The 13086-nt window shown below is 47.6% G+C and overlaps 1 protein-coding gene across 2 annotated transcripts in view; it reads right to left on the reverse strand.

The window, feature by feature from the left end:
- Positions 1-13086, reverse strand: part of ARID3C (AT-rich interaction domain 3C) — a 183820-nt gene that overhangs the window by 101671 nt on the left and 69063 nt on the right. The gene's annotated exons all lie outside the window — the stretch shown is intronic.

A 13086-nucleotide genomic window follows, 5' to 3' on the forward strand; every position in this document is an offset into this window, starting at 1 on the left:
AGTGGCGTCCCGTCCATCATTTGCCTAATCCATCGGTGGCTCTGGTGACGTGTGGTGGTCTCCAGCTGCTGCAGGTGCTGCAGGACGTCAGCTCCCTGGCCGCCTGCCCGATGGAAGCCGCTGACTAATGAGGGGATATCCCCGCCAGACAGAGAACATGTGGGAAAAAGGCAGGAGATTAGCACCATGAGAGTGTGGCGGTGCAAGGGCGTGATATCTGGGGTGGGAATCGCAGTGTATCCTGTCACAGCTATGGACGGTCACTGACCACCCACCAGGTCCCTGCAGAGTGATCCACTGTGCAATACAGGACAGCCAATGGGAAGAGATGTCTGCCTGTGCACTCACATGGCGGTATAGCTGAGAACAGGGGAAGAAGGGTCATACTGTCAACTGCCAGAGGAGGAAGGAGCAGAGCCTATCTACTAACATGGCAGTATAGCTGAAAAGAGGGGGAAGAAGGGTCTATAGTGCCAGCTGCCAGAGGAGAAAGGAGCAGAGCCTATGTACGAACATGGCAGTATAGCTGAGATCAGGGGAAGAAGGGTCTATACTATCAGCTACCAGAGGAGGAAGCAGCAGAGACTATCTACTAACATGGCAGTATAGCTGAGGGGAAAGAATGGGCAATACTGTCAGCTGGCAGAGGAGGAAGGAGCAGGGCCTATGTACTAACATGGCGGTATAGCTGTGAGCAGGAGAAGAAGGGTCTATACTGTTAGCTGCCAGAGGAGGAAGGAGCAGGGCCTATGTACTAACATGGTGGTATAGCTGAGAGCAGGGGAAGAAGGGTCTATACTATCAGCTGCCAGAGGAGGAAGGAGTAGGACCTATGTACTAACATGGTAGTATAGCTGAGAGCAGGGGAAGAAGGGTCTATACTTTCAGCTGTCAGAGGAGGAAGGAACAGGGCCTATGTACTAACATGGCGGTATTGCTGAGAGCAGAGGAAGAAGGGTCTATACTGTTAACTGCCAGAGGAGGAAGGAGCAGGGCCTATGTACTAACATGGTGATATAGCTGAGAGCAGGGGAAGAAGGGTCTATACTATCAGCTGCCAGAGGAGGAAGGAGCAGAGCCTATGTACTAACATGGTGGTATAGCTGAGAAGAGGGGGAAGAAGGGTCTATACTGCCAGCTGTCAGAGGAGGAAGGAGCAGGACCTATGTACTAACATGGTAGTATAGCTGAGAAGAGGGGAAGAAGGGTCTATACTGTTAGCTGCCAGAGGAGGAAGGAGCAGAGCCTATGTACTAACATGGCAGTATAGGTGAGAACAGGGGAAGAAGGGGCAATACTGTCGGCTGTCAGAGGAGGAAGGAGCAGGGCCTATGTACTAACATGGCAGTATAGCTGAGAGCAGGGGAAGAAGGGTCTATACTTTCAGCTGTCAGAGGAGGAAGGAGCAGGGCCTATGTACTAACATGGCAGTATAGCTGAGAGCAGGGGAAGAAGGGTCTATACTTTCAGCTGTCAGAGGAGGAAGGAACAGAGCCTATGTACTAACATGGCAGTATAGCTGAGAGCAGGGGAAGAAGGGTCTATACTGTTAGCTGCCAGAGGAGGAAGGAGCAGAGCCTATGTACTAACATGGCAGTATAGCTGAGAGCAGGGGAAGAAGGGTCTATACTATCAGCTGCCAGAGGAGGAAGGAGCAGAGCCTATGTACTAACATGGTGGTATAGCTGAGAGCAGGGGAAGAAGGGTCTATACTTTCAGCTGTCAGAGGAGGAAGGAGCAGGGCCTATGTACTAACTTGGTGGTATAGCTGAGAAGACTCATTCTCTAGGGGAAGAAGGATCTATACTAGCAGAGGAGGAAGGAGCAGAGCCTATGTACTAAGATGGCACTGGCTTCTGTATGGCTAGTACGGCCTGCAGCAGGACACACACTATTAGACAGTGTGACACTACAGAGACATTATTATTTTGTCTGGTCACGGTCTATTACTGGCGGTCATTAATGGAGCCGACCTGTAACCCGCTGTTCTCCAACCTGTCAGCTCTCCGGGCATGATAGGAGCTACCACAGGCCGGGACAGCTGCTCTGCTGTTTCACCACCACAACTCCCATCATGCCATGACACTCTTAGGTTGGGGGACACGGCTGTAAGGCCTCAGTATATGGCGGTGACCCATGTCTGGTCAGACTTGTCACATGTGTCTGGTGTGGGTGGGTGAAGGGGTTAAGAGAATGGCAGCAGGGAGGGGGTAGCGTGACATCTAATTTAATAGGGAGTGTAGGGGGGGGGGGGGGGCGGGAATGCAGTTCATCTGGTTTCTCTATTTAATAGCCTTGTCCTTTATGCTAAGAGGGGAATTATTTATGGTTGAGCTGATACTTGTTAGCTACCAGTTACATTCTTCACATTGCGCCACACTGTGCGGGTGAGGGGGGGCAGCGGACCCTGCCGGGCCGAGGGGGGCTCCATTACATGACACATTACTGCTGCCACTTTGCCACTTGTAACTGGAGATGCTGCAGGCTGAGATACGGCGTATCCCAGGGGCAACAGGCCGGACACATTGTATAGAGATGTATCTCTATAGTCAGGAGAATCTGGAGGGGGGGAGGGGGAGTATAAAGTTATTAATACAATGTATCCCTGCAGTATGAGACCAGACACATCAGATATATATATATATGGGAAAAGGTTACACATTGTGTGTATTATCCCCCCTGTACTGTGACATCACTGTGTGTATTAGCCCCCCTGTACTGTGACATCACTGTGTGTATTATCCCTGTACTGTGACATCACTGTGTGTATTATCCCTGTACTGTGACATCACTGTGTGTATTATCCCTGTACTGTGACATCACTGTGTGTATTATCCCTGTACTGTGACATCACTGTGTATTATCCCCCCTGTACTGTGACATCACTGTGTGTATTATCCCTGTACTGTGACATCACTGTGTAGTATCCCTGTACTGTGACATCACTGTGTAGTATCCCTGTACTGTGACATCACTGTGTAGTATCCCTGTACTGTGACATCACTGTGTAGTATCCCTGTACTGTGACATCACTGTGTGTATTATCCCTGTACTGTGACATCACTGTGTAGTATCCCTGTACTGTGACATCACTGTGTGTATTATCCCTGTACTGTGACATCACTGTGTGTATTATCCCTGTACTGTGACATCACTGTGTGTATTATCCCCCTGTACTGTGACATCACTGTGTGTATTATCCCTGTACTGTGACATCACTGTGTATTATCCCTGTACTGTGACATCACTGTGTAGTATCCCTGTACTGTGACATCACTGTGTGTATTATCCCTGTACTGTGACATCACTGTGTGTATTATCCCCCCTGTACTGTGACATCACTGTGTATTATCCCTGTACTGTGACATCACTGTGTATTATCCCTGTACTGTGACATCACTGTGTGTATTATCCCTGTACTGTGACATCACTGTGTGTATTATCCCTGTACTGTGACATCACTGTGTATTATCCCCCCTGTACTGTGACATCATTGTGTGTATTATCCCTGTACTGTGACATCACTGTGTGTATTATCCCTGTACTGTGACATCACTGTGTGTATTATGCCTGTACTGTGACATCACTGTGTGTATTATCCCTGTACTGTGACATCACTGTGTATTATCCCTGTACTGTGACATCACTGTGTATTATCCCTGTACTGTGACATCACTGTGTATTATCCCCCCTGTACTGTGACATCACTGTGTGTATTATCCCTGTACTGTGACATCACTGTGTAGTATCCCTGTACTGTGACATCACTGTGTATTATCCCTGTACTGTGACATCACTGTTTACCCCTCTTTTGGGCACAGATGTGCCCCCTGAACCTAGTGGTAGCTGAAGTTTCGCCAGTCCTGTGGTTACGTAGAGTTGGCTCATCGCCGGTGATGAAACGGGGGCCACTTCCCTTATTTACTCCTATACTGATACGGTGAATTTCGTGCAAATGTGTGAGGCAAGAAAAAAGTTGGGTGTTTTTTTGCATGTAAAACGAAATTACAAAAGAAAAGATACAAAAATATCAGAAAAGTGCAAAGTGAACAATTCATCAGCTGCAGCATCCGGGCACTCACTGATCACCTGCAGTCCTATGTAACAGCACAGATAACACAGTGATATCTCTGAGTACAGATAATGTAGTAGTCACCTGCAGTCCTATGTAACAGCACAGATAACACAGTGATATCTCTGAGGACAGATAATGTAGTAGACACCTGCAGTCCTATGTAACAGCACAGATAACACAGTGATATCTCTGAGTACAGATAATGTAGTAGATGTCACCTGCAGTCCTATGTAAAACCACAGATAACACAGTGATATCTCTGAGTACAGATAATGTAGTAGTCACCTGCAGTCCTATGTAACACCACAGATAACAGTGATATCTCTGAGTACAGATAATGTAGTAGTCACCTGCAGTCCTATGTAACACCACAGATAACAGTGATATCTCTGAGTACAGATAATGTAGTAGATGGCACCTACAGTCCTATGTAACACCAAAGATAACACAGTGATATCTCTGAGTACAGATAATGTAGTAGATGGGACATGCAGTCCTATGTAACACCACAGATAACACAGTGATATCTCTGAGTACAGATAATGTAGTAGTCACCTGCAGTCCTATGTAACACCACAGATTCTGCTGTATCGGTGTAGCCACAGTGCTGTGCTGTATCGGTGTAGCCACAGTGCTGTGCTGTATCGGTGTAGCCGCGGTGACTGTGCTGTATCGGTGTAGCCGCGGTGACTGTGCTGTATCGGTGTAGCCACAGTGCTGTGCTGTATCGGTGTAGCTGCGGTGACTGTGCTGTATCGTTGTGGTCGTAGTGACTGTGCTGTATCGGTGTAGCCGCGGTGACTGTGCCATATCAGTGTAGCCGCGGTGACTGTGCCGTATCGGTTTAGCCGCGGTGACTGTGCTGTATCGGTGTAGCCGCGGTGACTGTGCTGTATCGGTGTAGCCGCGGTGACTGTGCTGTATCGGTGTAGCCGCGGTGACTGTGCTGTATCGGTGTAGCCGCGGTGACTGTGCTGTATCGGTGTAGCCGCGGTGACTGCTGTATCGGTGTAGCCGCGGTGACTGTGCTGTATCGGTGTAGGCGCGGTGACTGTGCTGTATCGGTGTAGCCGCGGTGACTGTGCTGTATCGGTGTAGCCGCGGTGACTGTGCTGTATCGGTGTAGCCGCGGTGACTGTGCTGTATCGGTGTAGCCGCGGTGACTGTGCTGTATCGGTGTATGTAGTTGTGTTGCGGTTGTACAGGAGGAGATGAGGGTGTTTTATGGCTGACACAGTAAATCCGTGGTGAGAGAAGCCATTTGGTTGTGGAGTAGATGTGTCAGCTGGAGGCCCCCCCCCCCCCTCCCTGTGATCGGACCCCCACCCCCCCAGCTCTGCACTTGTTCTTATCAGTCAGACATGTCACCAATAATAATCTGCACATCCACTAATATAGCACTGATGGCGATTTATGGCCCCAGAGGATCCCGTACTGTAATAAAACCACAGAATGAGGGGTGTATAACGTGACAGAATGAGGGGTGTATAACGTGACAGAATGAGGGGGGGGTATAACGTGACAGAATGAGGGGTGTATAACGTGACAGAATGAGGGGTGTATAACGTGACAGAATGAGGGGTGTATAACGTGACAGAATGCGGGGGGGGGTATAAGTGACAGAATGGCGGCGTGTATAACATGACAGATAGGGGGGTGCATAATGTGACAGAATGTGGGGTGGGGGGGTATAATGTGACAGAATGAGGGGTGTATAACGTGACAGAATGAGGGGGGGGGGGTATAACGTGACAGAATGAGGGGGGGGTATAATGTGACAGAATGTGGGGTGTATAACGTGACAGAATGAGGGGGGGTATAACGTGACAGAATGAGGGGGGGTATAACGTGACAGAATGAGGGGGGGGTATAACGTGACAGAATGAAGGGTGTATAACGTGACAGAATGAGGGGGGGGTATAACGTGACAGAATGAGGGGTGTATAACGTGACAGAATGAGGGGTGTATAACGTGACAGAATGGGGGGGTGTATAACGTGACAGAATGAGGGGTGTATAACGTGACAGAATGGGGGGTATAACGTGACAGAATGGGGGGGTATAACGTGACAGAATGAGGGGTGTATAACGTGACAGAATGAGGGGTGTATAACGTGACAGAATGAGGGGTGTATAACGTGACAGAATGGGGGTGTATAACGTGACAGAATGAGGGGTGTATAACGTGACAGAATGAGGGGTGTATAACGTGACAGAATGAGGGGTGTATAACGTGACAGAATGGGGGTGTATAACGTGACAGAATGGGGGGTATAACGTGACAGAATGGGGGTGTATAACGTGACAGAATGGGGGGGTATAACGTGACAGAATGAGGGGGGGTATAACGTGACAGAATGAGGGGGGGGGTATAACGTGACAGAATGAGGGGTGTATAACGTGACAGAATGGGGGGTATAACGTGACAGAATGGGGGTGTATAACGTGACAGAATGGGGGGGTATAACGTGACAGAATGAGGGGGGGTATAACGTGACAGAATGAGGGGGGGGGTATAACGTGACAGAATGAAGGGTGTATAACGTGACAGAATGAGGGGGGGGTATAACGTGACAGAATGAGGGGTGTATAACGTGACAGAATGAGGGGTGTATAACGTGACAGAATGGGGGGGTGTATAATGTGACAGAATGAGGGGTGTATAACGTGACAGAATGAGGGGTGTATAACGTGACAGAATGGGGGGTATAACGTGACAGAATGGGGGGGTATAACGTGACAGAATGAGGGGTGTATAACGTGACAGAATGAGGGGTGTATAACGTGACAGAATGAGGGGTGTATAACGTGACAGAATGGGGGTGTATAACGTGACAGAATGAGGGGTGTATAACGTGACAGAATGGGGGTGTATAATGTGACAGAATGAGGGGTGTATAACGTGACAGAATGGGGGGGTATAACGTGACAGAATGAGGGGTGTATAACGTGACAGAATGAGGGGTGTATAACGTGACAGAATGAGGGGTGTATAACGTGACAGAATGGGGGGTATAACGTGACAGAATGGGGGGGTATAACGTGACAGAATGAGGGGTGTATAACGTGACAGAATGGGGGTGTATAATGTGACAGAATGAGGGGTGTATAACGTGACAGAATGGGGGGTATAACGTGACAGAATGAGGGGTGTATAACGTGACAGAATGAGGGGGGTGTATAACGTGACAGAATGGGGGGGTATAATGTGACAGAATGAGGGGGGTATAACGTGACAGAATGGGGGTGTATAACGTGACAGAATGGGGGTGTATAACGTGACAGAATGAGGGGGTGTATATAAGGTGACAGAATGGGTGTGTGTGTATATAACTTGACAGAATGAAGGGGGGGGGGGGGGTTGCATAACATGACAGCATGGGGGGTATATAACGCAAATGATGTCATTGATATCAGCCGCTCCTCTTATAACGCTCCAGTACTGATATAACCTCCAGACATTACATCATATGTGACTGATATCAGCCGCTCCTCTTATAACGCTCCAGTACTGATATAACCTCCTATTACATCATATGTGACTGATATCAGCAGCTCCTCCTATAACGCTCCAGTACTGATATAACCTCCTATTACATCATATGTGACTGATATCAGCCGCTCCTCTTATAACGCTCCAGTACTGATATAACCTCCTATTACATCCTATGTAACTGATATCAGCCGCTCCTCTTATAACGCTCCAGTACTGATATATCCTCCTATTACATCATATGTGACTGATATCAGCCGCTCCTTTTATAACGCTCCAGCACTGATATATCCTCCTATTACATCATATGTGACTGATATCAGCCGCTCTCCTCTTATAACGCTCCAGTACTGATATATCCTCCTATTACATCATATGTGACTGATATCAGCAGCTCCACTTATAACGCTCCAGTACTGATATAACCTCCTATTACACCATATGTGACTGATATCAGCCACCCCTCTTATAACGCTCCAGTACTGATATATCCTCCTATTACATCATATGTGACTGATATCAGCCGCCCCTCTTATAACGCTCCAGCACTGATATAACCTCCTATTACATCATATGTGACTGATATCAGCCGCTCCTCTTATAACGCTCCAGTACTGATATAACCTCCAGACATTACATCATATGTGACTGATATCAGCCGCTCCTCTTATAACGCTCCAGCACTGATATATCCTCCTATTACATCATATGTGACTGATATCAGCCGCTCCTCTTATAACGCTCCAGTACTGATATAACCTCCTATTACATCATATGTGACTGATATCAGCCGCTCCTCTTATAACGCTCCAGTACTGATATAACCTCCAGACATTACATCATATGTGACTGATATCAGCCGCTCCTCTTATAACGCTCCAGTACTGATATAACCTCCAGACATTACATCATATGTGACTGATATCAGCAGCTCCACTTATAACGCTCCAGTACTGATATAACCTCCAGACATTACATCATATGTGACTGATATCAGCAGCTCCACTTATAACGCTCCAGTACTGATATAACCTCCTATTACATCATATGTGACTGATATCAGCCGCTCCTCATATATAACACTCTAGCACTGATATAACCTCCTATTACATCATATGTGACTGATATCAGCCGCTCCTCTTATAACGCTCCAGTACTGATATAACCTCCTATTACATCATATGTGACTGATATCAGCGTCTCCTCTTATAACGCTCCGGCCCTGATATCAGGTATCAGCACAGGTGTTCTCTGTATCAGAGTGTATGGAGGTCTGAGCCTGGCGTATCCCCAGCACAGACACCTGTAATAACAGGAGTATAATAGAGGTTGGAGGTGCGCGGCGGCCCCATTGAGGAGCAGGCAGCGAGACGCCCCATCCCGGACCGGTTCTTCCACCACTCTCTGTTATTTGTGGAACGCTGACAGTAGTCGGAAGCGTCTGTAACTGCCTGCAGATTCCTCACCTGGTGACTCCGCCGCCACTCACAGGAAATAATGGCGTCAGTGCTGCCAAACACGTCAGAGATGAGATCACTGCGCTGCGGGGGGGTCTATAGTGTACAGGGGTCCCATAGTCACATGATACACCTGTATATCAGCTTCAGGTGAGGTCACCACCCCTCCCCATCCATCATCTGTCACAGCACTCTCTGCATCTCATTGTTTTGGGATAAATAAGGTGACAGTAAGATGGTGGAGGTGACAGGGCCCGCGCTTCCTCCCCACTGACCTCCTATACACCGGACTACAACTCCCATCATCCCTGACAGTGCACTGACCTCCTATACACAGACTACAACTCCCATCATCCCTGACAGTGCACTGACCTCCTATACACAGACTACAACTCCCATCATCCCTGACAGTACACTGATCTCCTATACACCGGACTACAACTCCCATCATCCCTGACAGTGCACTGACCTCCTATACACAGCCTACAACTCCCATCATCCCTGACAGTGCACTGACCTCTTATACACCGGACTACAACTCCCATCATCCCTGACAGTACACTGATCTCCTATACACCGGACTACAACTCCCATCATCCCTGACAGTACACTGATCTCCTATACACAGACTACAACTCCCATCATCCCTGACAGTGCACTGATCTCCTATACACAGACTACAACTCCCATCATCCCTGACAGTGCACTGATCTCCTATACACAGACTACAACTCCCATCATCCCTGACAGTGCACTGATCTCCTATACACAGACTACAACTCCCATCATCCCTGACAGTACACTGATCTCCTATACACAGACTACAACTCCCATCATCCCTGACAGTGCACTGATCTCCTATACACAGACTACAACTCCCATCATCCCTGACAGTGCACTGATCTCCTATACACAGACTACAACTCCCATCATCCCTGACAGTACACTGATCTCCTATACACAGACTACAACTCCCATCATCCCTGACAGTACACTGATCTTCTATACACAGACTACAACTCCCATCATCCCTGACAGTGCACTGACCTCTTATACACAGACTACAACTCCCATCATACCTGACAGTGCACTGACCTCCTATACACAGACTACAACTCCCATCATCCTCTAGTGACCCGCCCCCTTCTATAATGACCCCACCCCTCCTCCGGTGACTCCACCCCCTCCTTTAATGACTAATTCCCCCTAATGGTCTCTGCTGCCCTGGCACTCAGGAGATTTTAGGATTCCAGGTGTTATAATGTCCGGCCAGACAGGTATGCACCAGAGAGTGGGAACCCCCACTGTATGTGCACAGCAGAATAGTGAGCGCAGCTCTGGAGTATAATGCCATGTATGTGCACAACAGAATAGTGAGCGCAGCTCTGGAGTATAATGCCATGTATAAGCACAGCAGAATAGTGAGCGCAGCTCTGGAGTATAATCCCATGTATAAGCACAGCAGAATAGTGAGCGCAGCTCTGGAGTATAATGCCATGTATGTGCACAGCAGAATAGTGAGCGCAGCTCTGGAGTATAATGCCATGTATGTGCACAGCAGAATAGTGAGCGCAGCTCTGGAGTATAATGCCAAGTATAGTTTATCACATGGTGAGGACGGTCATACACCATAACAGTCCTCTCATTATTACCCTCTGTAATACCTTGTACCCTCTCCATGTCTTCCAGCCATTTCTACCTCATTAGTGCAGGAGGAGGGATGACAATACTTGTCCAACCATGAGGGCGCCAAAGCCTCCAAATGACGGATCACCATTATAATCAACACAGATCTCCACCACCATGGTAGATGGCGTCTCCCACCTCCCTTCCAGGCTCACACTATGTAGGAATTCATGGTGGACCAGATGCTGGCTTAGGTCTACAAGAGGTGACAGCAAGGCCAAGACTTCTCACACAGGATGGGAGCTGTCACCACCCAAAGTCATGCGCTATGGACACTACTCGGTTATACATCAGGATGGTGGCCCATAGACACTACTCGGTTATACATCAGGATGGTGGCCCATAGATACTACTCGGTTATATATCAGGATGGTGGCCCATAGACACTACTCGGTTATATATCAGGATGGTGGCCCATAGATACTACTCGCTTATATATCAGGATGGTGGCCCATAGACACTACTCGGTTATATATCAGGATGGTGGCCCATAGACACTAATCGGTTATACATCAGGATGGTGGCCCATAGACACTACTCGGTTATATATCAGGATGGTAGCCCACAGATACTATTCGGTTATATATCAGGATGGTGGCCCATAGATACTACTCGGTTATATATCAGGATGGTGGCCCATAGATACTACTCGGTTATATATCAGGATGGTGGCCCACAGATACTATTCGGTTATATATCAGGATGGTGGCCCATAGATACTACGTGGTTATATATCAGGATGGTGGCCCATAGATACTACTCGGTTATATATCAGGATGGTGGCCCATAGACACTACTCGGTTATATATCAGGATGGTGGCCCATAGATACTATTCGGTTATATATCAGGATGGTGGCCCATAGACACTACTCGGTTATATATCAGGATGGTGGCCCATAGATACTACGTGGTTATATATCAGGATGGTGGCCCACAGACACTACTCGGTTATATATCAGGATGGTGGCCCATAGATACTACTCGGTTATATATCAGGATGGTGGCCCATAGATACTACTTGGTTATACATCAGGATGGTGGCCCATAGATACTACTCGGTTATATATCAGGATGGTGGCCCATAGACACTACTCGGTTATATATCAGGATGGTGGCCCATAGACACTACTCGGTTATATATCAGGATGGTGGCCCACAGATACTACTCGGTTATATATCAGGATGGTGGCCCATAGACACTAATCGGTTATACATCAGGATGGTGGCCCATAGACACTAATCGGTTATACATCAGGATGGTGGCCCATAGATACTATTCGGTTATACATCAGGATGGTGGCCCATAGATACTACTCGCTTATATATCAGGATGGTGGCCCATAGATACTACTGGGTTATATATCAGGATGGTGGCCCATAGACACTACTGGGTTATATATCAGGATGGTGGCCCATAGATACTACTCGCTTATATATCAGGATGGTGGCCCATAGATACTACTCGGTTATATATCAGGATGGTGGCCCATAGATACTACTGGGTTATATATCAGGATGGTGGCCCATAGACACTACTGGGTTATATATCAGGATGGTGGCCCATAGACACTACTGGGTTATATATCAGGATGGTGGCCCATAGACACTACTGGGTTATATATCAGGATGGTGGCCCATAGACATTACTCGGTTATATATCAGGATGGTGGCCCATAGACACTACTTGGTTATACATCAGGATGGTGGCCCATAGACACTACTCGGTTATATATCAGGATGGTGGCCCATAGATACTACTCAGTTATATATCAGGATGGTGGCCCATAGATACTACTTGGTTATACATCAGGATGGTGGCCCACAGATACTACTCGGTTATATATCAGGATGGTGGCCCATAGATACTACTCAGTTATATATCAGGATGGTGGCCCATAGATACTACTTGGTTATATATCAGGATGGTGGCCCATAGACACTACTCGGTTATATATCAGGATGGTGGCCCACAGATACTACTCGGTTATATATCAGGATGGTGGCCCATAGACACTACTCGGTTATATATCAGGATGGTGGCCCATAGATACTACTCAGTTATATATCAGGATGGTGGCCCATAGATACTACTTGGTTATACATCAGGATGGTGGCCCATAGACACTACTCGGTTATATATCAGGATGGTGGCCCATAGATACTACTCAGTTATATATCAAGATGGTGGCCCATAGACACTACTCGGTTATACATCAGGATGGTGGCCCATAGACACTAATCGGTTATACATCAGGATGGTGGCCCATAGACACTACTCGGTTATATATCAGGATGGTGGCCCATAGATACTACTCGGTTATATATCAGGATGGTGGCCCATAGACACTACTCGGTTATATATCAGGATGGTGGC

This window comes from Dendropsophus ebraccatus, chromosome 3 (assembly GCF_027789765.1).
Source record: "Dendropsophus ebraccatus isolate aDenEbr1 chromosome 3, aDenEbr1.pat, whole genome shotgun sequence".
NCBI lineage: Eukaryota > Metazoa > Chordata > Amphibia > Anura > Hylidae > Dendropsophus > Dendropsophus ebraccatus.